The sequence below is a fragment of the Mauremys mutica genome, chromosome 13, assembly GCF_020497125.1.
Source record: "Mauremys mutica isolate MM-2020 ecotype Southern chromosome 13, ASM2049712v1, whole genome shotgun sequence".
Taxonomy (NCBI): domain Eukaryota; kingdom Metazoa; phylum Chordata; order Testudines; family Geoemydidae; genus Mauremys; species Mauremys mutica.
In genome coordinates, this window is record NC_059084.1 from 42,343,681 (window position 1) to 42,353,172 (window position 9,492).

The following is a 9,492-nucleotide window of genomic DNA, read 5'->3' on the forward strand; positions in this document are numbered from 1 at the left end:
ATAGAAAGTTCCATTCTTGAATTGAATTTCATGGGGCAAAGAGTTAAGAACGTGCAGACTGGTTAGGAACTTTAGTCTCCTCTTCAGATTCACAGGCAAAGAATATGTATTTGAAACTGAAGAATAGGCCAGATCGACAGTTGGTGTAAATCCCCAGTAGCTCCAGTGGAGTTAATGAGGCCTAATTCTCCAGCTGGTGAAAACTACATAGTCCATCTGCATCTCATCCCCAGCTAGTGTAAATCAAAGTAGCTCTGTGGAAATCAAAGGGTCACATCTCCAATTGCCATGAACAGCCCTAACTACTCAGAACTCAATGGAACTGTGTCAATTAACACCTGTTTAGGACGTAGCTGGGAGCTTTTAGTGTTTGCCTCTGGCTGCTTCTTAGTGACCAACATCAAACAGCTAGGGCAGGCTGAGCTGAGGGTTCCTGTGGTGGCTGCATCCCAAGAGCTGCTGATGAAATGCAGGAGAAAAACATCTCTGCTCTCCAAGAGCTGTTTATGTGGCGTTATTGAAGGAACAGGCTATTCCAGGCCCGCTGGGGCTCTGCTGCCACTGGGCTCTGAGCTATTGTAGGTCACATGTCTGTGCTTCAAATACATATTTTATTCTTCTGTCTCCTTGGGATGCCACTTGTCATTCAGCCCTGCCTTGTTCCTGGCCAAGAGTCCCTCCAGGGATGCTGCCACCATATGAGATTCAGAGTCGGCCATTTCCTCCTCTGGGAGGTTAGGTTTGGTTAGGGCTGGTTATCAGGGTGGTTTCTTCCCAAGGTGAGATCAGAGCTGGGCTTACAGCCCTGGAGACCAGATTCAGCTATTGAACCCCAGCGCAGGTACACCTGGGCTGTGATCATATCTGATTCCAACATAACCCAGGATCAGCTCTAGAGTTGGGAGAGGCTTTCAATCCCCCATCCTATTTAGTCCTTCACCTCTCAATCAAGCCTGACCCAGGAGGGGAGTGGGAGTGGTCGTCTGTGGAATGGGTCCCTGTCTGTCCGGAAGTGCAGAGACCCAGCCTCTGAGGGTATATGGTCATGGGGCAGGGAAACAACTGCTGGATAACACAGTGGTGGGGACATTATTGAGCGATATAGAGACAGACAATGACTGAGAATCCTGACAGTGGACTATCAAATGCTTCTCAGGCTGGGAAACATTCCACAAAGACCAACACTGTAAGTTTGCTATTTTAGTTAATATGTTTGGGGTTTAATATACTGGAGAAAATATAATAATAGAACTATGAATTACTTTGAAACTGTAAGTCTTTTACAATTATTTAATAAACATCTAAAGCTCATTTTTTATAGAAAGTGTGGAAACCAAAACATTTTTTTACTTTTGTGTATCGAGAACCATCAATTGCTGTTAAAAACTGCAGAAATCTGCAAAAATATCATTGATTTTTTTGAAAAAATAAACGTTTTGATTTTCCCAATACATATGTTGTTTTTATGGATAGCAAAGACTTCCCAGGAAAACATTTTCAATTGAAAATCTAGTTTTCCTTTGGAATAATTTAAAAGGATTGGAAACTTAAATTGAAAACAAACAGATTGGAAACAGATAGAAAATTTAGCCCAGATTGTAAAATTATAATTAAGCCAGGATGATAATATTAATATTCTCAAATAACAACACAATTACAAACCTATTCAATCTATTGGAATCATGTTTAATTGCTGTTTCATACTGTTACTTGCAGGATGGTAAAACTGTGTAAAGAGCAAAGTTGATACCCAACGAATATGCATTACACATGCAGTCACTTTTAGACTTAGGCGCTGACAGCTAAAGCCACCAGCCAAAGCACCCCTCCCCACTAGAAAACAGCAGTTCACTTTTCATAGAAATTGTGAAAACCAAAACTTTATTTCTTTTTGTTCATTGAGAAACAGATAATTTCAGGTAAACAGCTTAAAACTGAAAAATTGTCACTGATTTAAAAAAAAATGTTTTGACTTTTCCAGTACATAATTTATTTTTCAAGAATAGCAGAAACTTCCTTGGAACATGTCTCAGTTTAAAATCCCGTTTTCCTTTGAAATAATGTAAACTGAAAATGTCTGAATACACATTGCTGATATAGTCCAATCATTATACAATCTGAACTCAGTCACTCTATTGCAACTGTGTTTATTTCTCTTTCAAAGGGACACTTGTTGAAGGGTAAAACTTAGGCCTTGTCTACACTACAAGACTATTTCGAATCTACTTAAGTCGAATTTGTGGATTCGACCTTATGAAGTCGAATTTGTGTATCCACACTAAATACACTAATTCGAACTTCTGAGTCCACATTAACGGGGCCGGCGTCGACTTTCGAAGCGGTGCACTGTGGGAAGCTATCCCACAGTTCCCACAGTCCCCGCTGCCCATTGGAATGCTGGGTAGAGCTCGCAATGCCTGCTGGGGGAAAAAATGTGTCGAGGGCGGTTTTGGGATACTGTCGTCATTGAACCGTCAATCACGCCCTCCCTCCCTGAAAGCGCCGGCGGGAAATCTGATCGCACCCTTCTCTGGTCGGTTAAAGCGCGGACGCCACAGCACTGCGAGCATGGAGCCCTCTGCGATCATCGCTGCACTTATGGCCGTTGTCAACTCCTCGCACCTTATCGTCCACCTCTTCCACAGTCAGCTGCTGAGAAATCGGGCGAGGAGGCTCCGGCAGCGCGGTGAGGAGAGTGGCGCAGGCCTCTCACAAAGCAGGGTACGCCGCGCCGTGGAGATCATGGTGGCAATGGGTCAAGTTCATGGTGTGGAACGGCGATTCTGGGCCCGGGAAACAAGCACGGACTGGTGGGACCGCATAGTACTGCAGGTCTGGGATGAATCACAGTGGCTGCAGAACTTCAGGATGCGTAAGGGCACTTTCCTTGAACTGTGTGACTTGCTGTCCCCTGCCCTGAAGCGCCAGGACACACGGATGCGAGCAGCCCTGAGTGTGCAGAAGCGAGTGGCCATAGCCCTCTGGAAACGTGCCACGCCAGACAGCTACCGGTCAGTAGCGAACCACTTTGGCGTGGGCAAATCTACCGTGGGGGTTGCTGTGATTCAAGTAGCCCACGCAATCGTTGAGCAACTGCTCTCAAAGGTAGTGACTCTCGGAAACGTCCAGGTCGTCATAGATGGCTTCGCCGCGATGGTATTCCCAAACTGCGGTGGAGCTATAGATGGGACTCACATCCCTATCCTGGCACCAGCCCACCAGGCCAGCGAGTACATTAACCGAAAGGGCTACTTTTCAATGGTGCTGCAAGCACTGGTGGACCATAGGGGACGTTTTACCAACATCTTCGTCGGGTGGGCGGGCAAGGTTCATGACGTGCGTGTGTTCAGGAACTCTGGTCTCTTCAAACGCCTCCAGGCAGGTACTTTCTTCCCGGACCACAAAATAACGGTAGGGGATGTGGAGATGCCTACAGTGATCCTCGGGGACCCGGCCTACCCGCTAATGCCCTGGCTCATGAAGCCCTATACAGGCGCCTTGGACAGTGAGAAGGAACTCTTCAACTACCGGCTGAGCAAGTGCAGAATGGTCGTGGAGTGTGCTTTCGGACGTCTCAAGGGGAGATGGCGGAGCTTACTGACTCGCTCGGACATCAGCCAAAAGAATATCCCCGTAGTTATTGCTGCTTGCTGTGTGCTCCACAATCTCTGTGAGAGCAAGGGCGAGACCTTTTTTGCCGGATGGGAGGTTGAGGCAAATCGCCTGGCTGTTGTTTACGATCAGCCAGACACCCGTGCCGAGAGAATATCCCAGCGGGAAGCGCTGTGCATCCGGGAGGCTTTGAAAGCTAGTTTCCTCGCAGAGCAGGGTAACCTGTGACTGTCCACTTGATTTTAAGAGAGCCTGATCATGGGCCTGTGTCTGTATGTGTCGAGTTAGATCTGAGCTCACAAACCCGGTTCTCCAAGTTTCCCCCACTTCCAAAGCACGTTTTAAAACTAATGAAATGTAACAGTAATTAATAATAAATCTTTCGTTGACTTTGCATTTCTGTTCCTGGGTTGAAACATGGAAGCATACTGTGCTGGGTTCGGTGTGCACTGATGTACAGACCGCTTGTCCAATACAGGACGGACAGCCTCCTGCTCCTACATAGGTCTGTGGGGTGGGGGACGGTTTACAGTGGTTGTGCATGTAGGGGTGGGTTTGCAGGAATGGGTGGGTTTGCAGGAAGGGGCGAGGGGTGCCGTCTTTGGATAGGGGTTTGCATGACAGCTGTGGGCTGTGGGTTTGGGCGTTGGAAGGGGTGAGGGGTGTGGGGGAAGGGTGAGTATCTGTCCCTGGATGAGGGCTCTTTTTGGGGCTCAGGGCAGCGGAGAGGCTCGTGGCTACGGTCGAAGTGCATCGTAAGTAAGCCTGCCTTTACATTCGGGGATGGCAGGCGCCAGGACCCTGGACAAGCATACACATCAACGAATCACCCGGGGCAGCATACACCACACAGACTGACCCTGGTGACTAGTGACTGCAGTCTGTGTGTGCCCTGCAGTTGACCCTGCCCCCAAGTCTGTACCCTGGTAATGTGGGCTATACACTGCAATTAAAATCCCCCCCCCACACACACAAAGTCTTCTGACACGAGAAACGTGACGGAAACAGTGAGTAACAGCAAACCGCTTTTAATAATGTTATACACAGTGGGGGGTTGAAACTTGGATTTGGGACTGGGTGATCCTGTAAGGGAAGAACTTCTACAAATTTAGAGCGCGAGAGGTGTCTTGTACATTAGCGCTCTGCTGCGGTGCAGTGACAGTTCTCACGGCCCCTACCGCCCTTCCTTCTTGTTACTTTGGGTGAGGGGGGGACAGGACTTCTTGGCGTTGGAGGGCGGTTGCAGATGCAATGCAGGGGGGCTCTCTCCTCCTGCCTGCGGTCCTGCAGAACATCTACAAGGCGCCAGAGCGTGTCCGTTTGCTCCCTCATTAGACCAAGCAGCGTTTGAGTCGCCTGCTGGTCTTCCTGCCGCCACCTATCCTCCCGTTCGATGTGTGTGCGATGCTGCTGACACAGGGTCTCCCTCCACTGTCTCTGCTCTGCCTCCTCTGCTCTGGAGCAAGCCATCAGTTCCTGGAACATCTCGTCCCTAGTCTTTTTCTTTCGCCGTCTAATCTGAGCCAGCCTCTGCGAGGGGGATGCCGGGGCAGTCCAGGAAAGAGCCGAAGCTGTGTGATGCGAAAAAGTAAGTGATTTCCTTGACCAAATACAGGTTTGCGGACAGTGAACACAGTCAAGTCAGTTTAAGAGAGCAAGACTATACAGGGCACCAAGTCTCGCGAGATCTCAGAACTAGTTCGAGATTTCGGAGTACGCTCTCATTGGCGGCGCCATTGCACAGGAGAGCGGACAAGCGGGGAGAGACAGCTGAATCCGTCTTGCAGACAGTCCTGGTAAGCCTTACAGTAGATAATGCTTATCAGTTAGTGGATAGCTGTGCTCTCCTGCTAAAGGCAATGTGGAAAGCAGAAAGGATGAGCCTTTTGCAGCCCCTCCCGCCAGTGCATGGGAAAGATCAATGTATGCTTGTTCTCTGTGGCCTCTAGCACGTGGCTGTTAGGCGAGGGTCATTGTTATGCAACCTAATTTTAAACCATTAACAATAGTAACAATACACTAATTGCCCTACTTAGATGCAGTATTTCCAGAACGAGATCACCCTGAGGCGGGTCACCCATGCCCAGAAAGAGAGGATGCTAAGGGAAGCGCTGCACCGACCAGGACCATATGCAGCAATGCTCGTGGAGGCGATGATCCCTCTGTATATTCAGATGTCCTGGCAAGGAAGAGTTTGCTTCAACGGAGCGCCCAACAAGGCACCTCTCCCAAGAAACCTCCTGCGGAGGCTTTTCGAGGAACTGTATGACACCTTCGTTGAATTGTCGCTAGAGGATTTTTCTTCAATCCCTCTTTGTGTGGACCTACTTTTCGTATAGTTTAATATTTACAATTTTTTATATAGTGTTTCTATTTTTTATATACATATTTTATAAAAAATAAATGTTTACACGTCTATAGCACTTACCGCCTGATCCTTCCCCTGATTCTGAGTCCGGGTTAACGGCAGGGGAGGGTTGGTAGGGGATCTCTGTGAGGGTGATGAAGAGATCCTGGCTGTCAGGGAAAGCGGGAGTGGGTTCGCTGTCGCCTGCGCCGTCCTCCAAAGACCATTCCTCATCTTCCCCATCGGCGAACATCGAGGAGGAACTGTCCCGGTACACTATTCCGTCCTCGGAGTCCACCGTCACTGGTGGGGCAGTGGTGGCAGACCCACCTAGAATGGCATGCAGTGCCTCGTAGAAGCGGCATGTCTGGGGCTTGGCTCCGGAGCATCCGTTTGCCACTCTGACTTTTTGATACCCTTGTCTTAGGTCCTTGACTTTCACGTGGCACTGCATTGCATCCCGGCTGTATCCTTTGTCTTTCATGGCTTTCGAGACCTTCTCGAAGGTCTTTGCATTCCGCTTGCTGGAGCGCAGCTCCGAGAGCACAGACTCCTCGCCCCACACAGCGATCAGATCCATGACTTCCCGGTCAGTCCATGCTGGGGACCTCTTTCTATTCTGGGATTGCCCGGACTCCTCTGCTGGAGAGCTCTGCATCGTGGCAGGTGCTGCGGAGCTCGCCCCGATGTCCAGCCAGGATGTCAGATTCAAAGTGCCCAGACAGGAAAATGAATTCAAATTTTCCCGGGTCATTTCCTGTGTGGCTGGTCAGAGAATCCAAGCTCCGACTGCTGTCCAGAGCGTCAACAGAGTGGTGCACTGTGGGATAGCTCCCGGAGCTACTAAGTTCGATTTGCATCCACACCTAGCCTAATTCGAGCTAGCACTGTTGAATTTAGCGTTACTCCACCTGCCGGGGTGGAGTACCAAATTCGAACTAAAGAGCCCTCTAGTTCGAATTAAATGGCTTCCTGGTGTGGACGGTTGAGCGGTTAGTTCGAATTAACGCTGCTAAATTCGAATTAAAGTCCTAGTGTAGACCAGGCCTTAGTAAACAGCAAAGTTGGCAGCCAAGAGCATGGGTATTAAACATACTAGCGCCTTAGACAGAGAACAGTGAATTGAAGTCCCAACCCAAAGCCTGTCTCTCTTATCCCTGCTCAAGGACATAGAGCATGTCAATGGGATTAGAACTGAGATATTCTGCTCTAGCGCCATGTGCGCTGCCCCACAGTGCTGCCCGCTAAACACAAATGCTGTAAATGGGGGCAGTGAACATACATATAATAAGACACAGCTCATCCCCCACAGAACTCACAGTCCAAGAAGACAAGACAGAGAAATGGATGGAGGGGAAACAGAGGCACAGGGAGGGGAAGTGACTGGCCCAAGGTCACAGAGCAGGTCAGTGGCACAGCCGAGAACAGAACCCAAGTCTCCTGATGGCCACTGACCTGCACACCGATAAAGTGAAAGTGGCAAATGACACAGCAGAGAGGGAGCAGAGAGATGCTGCTAGCCCATTGGTACACAGAGATGGAAATGCAGTCAGGATTTTGAGGCAGCCAGCCATCTACGTGGTGTTGCAGTGAAATCATTACAGGTGAGCTGTCATACAGAATGCCAAGTCCATCTCTTATTTCCACGAAGAGAGGAAATCAGGCAGTGTTGCCCAAGTCAAGAGCCTGCTGCTTGTAGCAATAGGGGATCCATATTGGCTAGAATTGTTGCATTGAGGTTGTACTTTGCTTCATCCTTCACACAGCATTTTATTAAAATACTTCATGTGTCGGATCTTCAGATGGTGCAAACTGATGCAGCTTCATAGACTTTAAGGGAGCAGCGCCAATTTATAATCATGTGATAAGTCAACAGTCCTAGATAATAGCAGTGATGAATGCTTTGCATTGTTGACACTCACATCATATTGTTGCGGGAAATCAGGGCCACTCCCTCTCTCACTGTAATTCCGCCACTGTCTTTGTCCTTCCCTCCACAGCCATCACACAATGAACTGAGAAAGAAAATGTCCAATCAAACCACCCTGACTGAGTTCCTTCTCCTGGGATTCTCTGATGTTCGGGAGCTGCAGATTTTGCACTTTGTGGTGTTCCTGCTGATTTACCTGGCAGCCCTGATGGGGAATCTTCTCATCATCACAGCCGTAGACCTCAACCCCCATCTTCAAACCCCCATGTATTTCTTCCTGGTGAATCTGTCCATCCTAGACTTTGGCTTCATCTCCGTTACCATCCCCAAATCCATGGCCAACTCCCTGATGAACACCAGAGTGATTTCTTATCCTGGATGTGTCGCCCAAGTCTTTCTCTTTATCCTCTTCGGTGCAACTCATCTTTCCTTACTCACCATCATGGCATACGACTGATATGTCGCCATCTGCCAACCACTGTACTATGAGAGAGTGATGAACAGGAGAGCTTGTGTCCAGATGGCAGCCAGTGCCTGGAATACTGGTATTGTCTACTCTGCCCTGCACACTGGCAACACCTTCAGATTACCCTTCTGTCAGTTCGATGACATCAACCAGTTCTTCTGTGAAATCCCCCAACTACTCAAGATCACCTGCTCTGATTTGTACCTTAGTGAAGTTTGGGGTATTTCCTTAGGTGTGTTTTTATTGTTAAACTGCTTTGTTTTTATAATTGTGTCTCATGTTCAGATCTTCAAAACTGTGCTGAGAATCCCTTCTGAGCAGGGCTGCCATAAAGCCTTCTCCACCTGCCTGCCTCACCTCACTGAGGTCTCTTTGATCGTTTTCACTGGCATCTTTGCCTACCTGAAACCCACCTCCAGCTCAGCCTCAGGTCTGGACCTTGTGGTGGGTGTTCTCTATTCCCTGGTGCCTCCAGTGATGAATCCGATCATCTACAGCATGAGAAACAAGGAGATCAAAGCTGTATTGAAGAAACTGATTGTGTGGAGGTTATTCACCAAGAGTCAAAATGTCCACCCCTGCAACTTGACTGTGATTTCATTCTGAGTTTCTTTGTAGATATAATCAACTAATGACTAAATTGCCTCTTTGTGAACATAGGGTGCAATCTGTTAATGAAATCATGAAATCTGGACTAGCTTCACTGAAGTCAAATGAATTTAGTATACGATTTCACCAGGGTACATAAGATCAGAATCTATCTACATATGCACCTACTTATCTGTCATAGGGATTTATAGGGCTACTGTCACTTATAGCCTGGGATATGAGAGTTTTGGCTTGTGTGTTTGCTTGTTTCGTTTCCATTTTTTTTTATTTTGTTGATTCATTCGTTGAGTTGTTTCTTTGTTTCAGGTGGCTTTTTAGGGGGAGGGAGGGGCTTGGGAGGGTGGAGTATGTCTGACTAAATGGTGGTATCCATTTATTTGGTCACCTATTCAAGGTGTCAATGTCAGAATCACCTTGGTGGGGTTTTCTGAGAGACTTGAAGTTTTGCTTTCCCCATTGATGAAGAATTGAAAAAAAGTTTCTGCCGGTGTCTGTTCAAGTGATGATTATAATGCTGATGGGATGTTA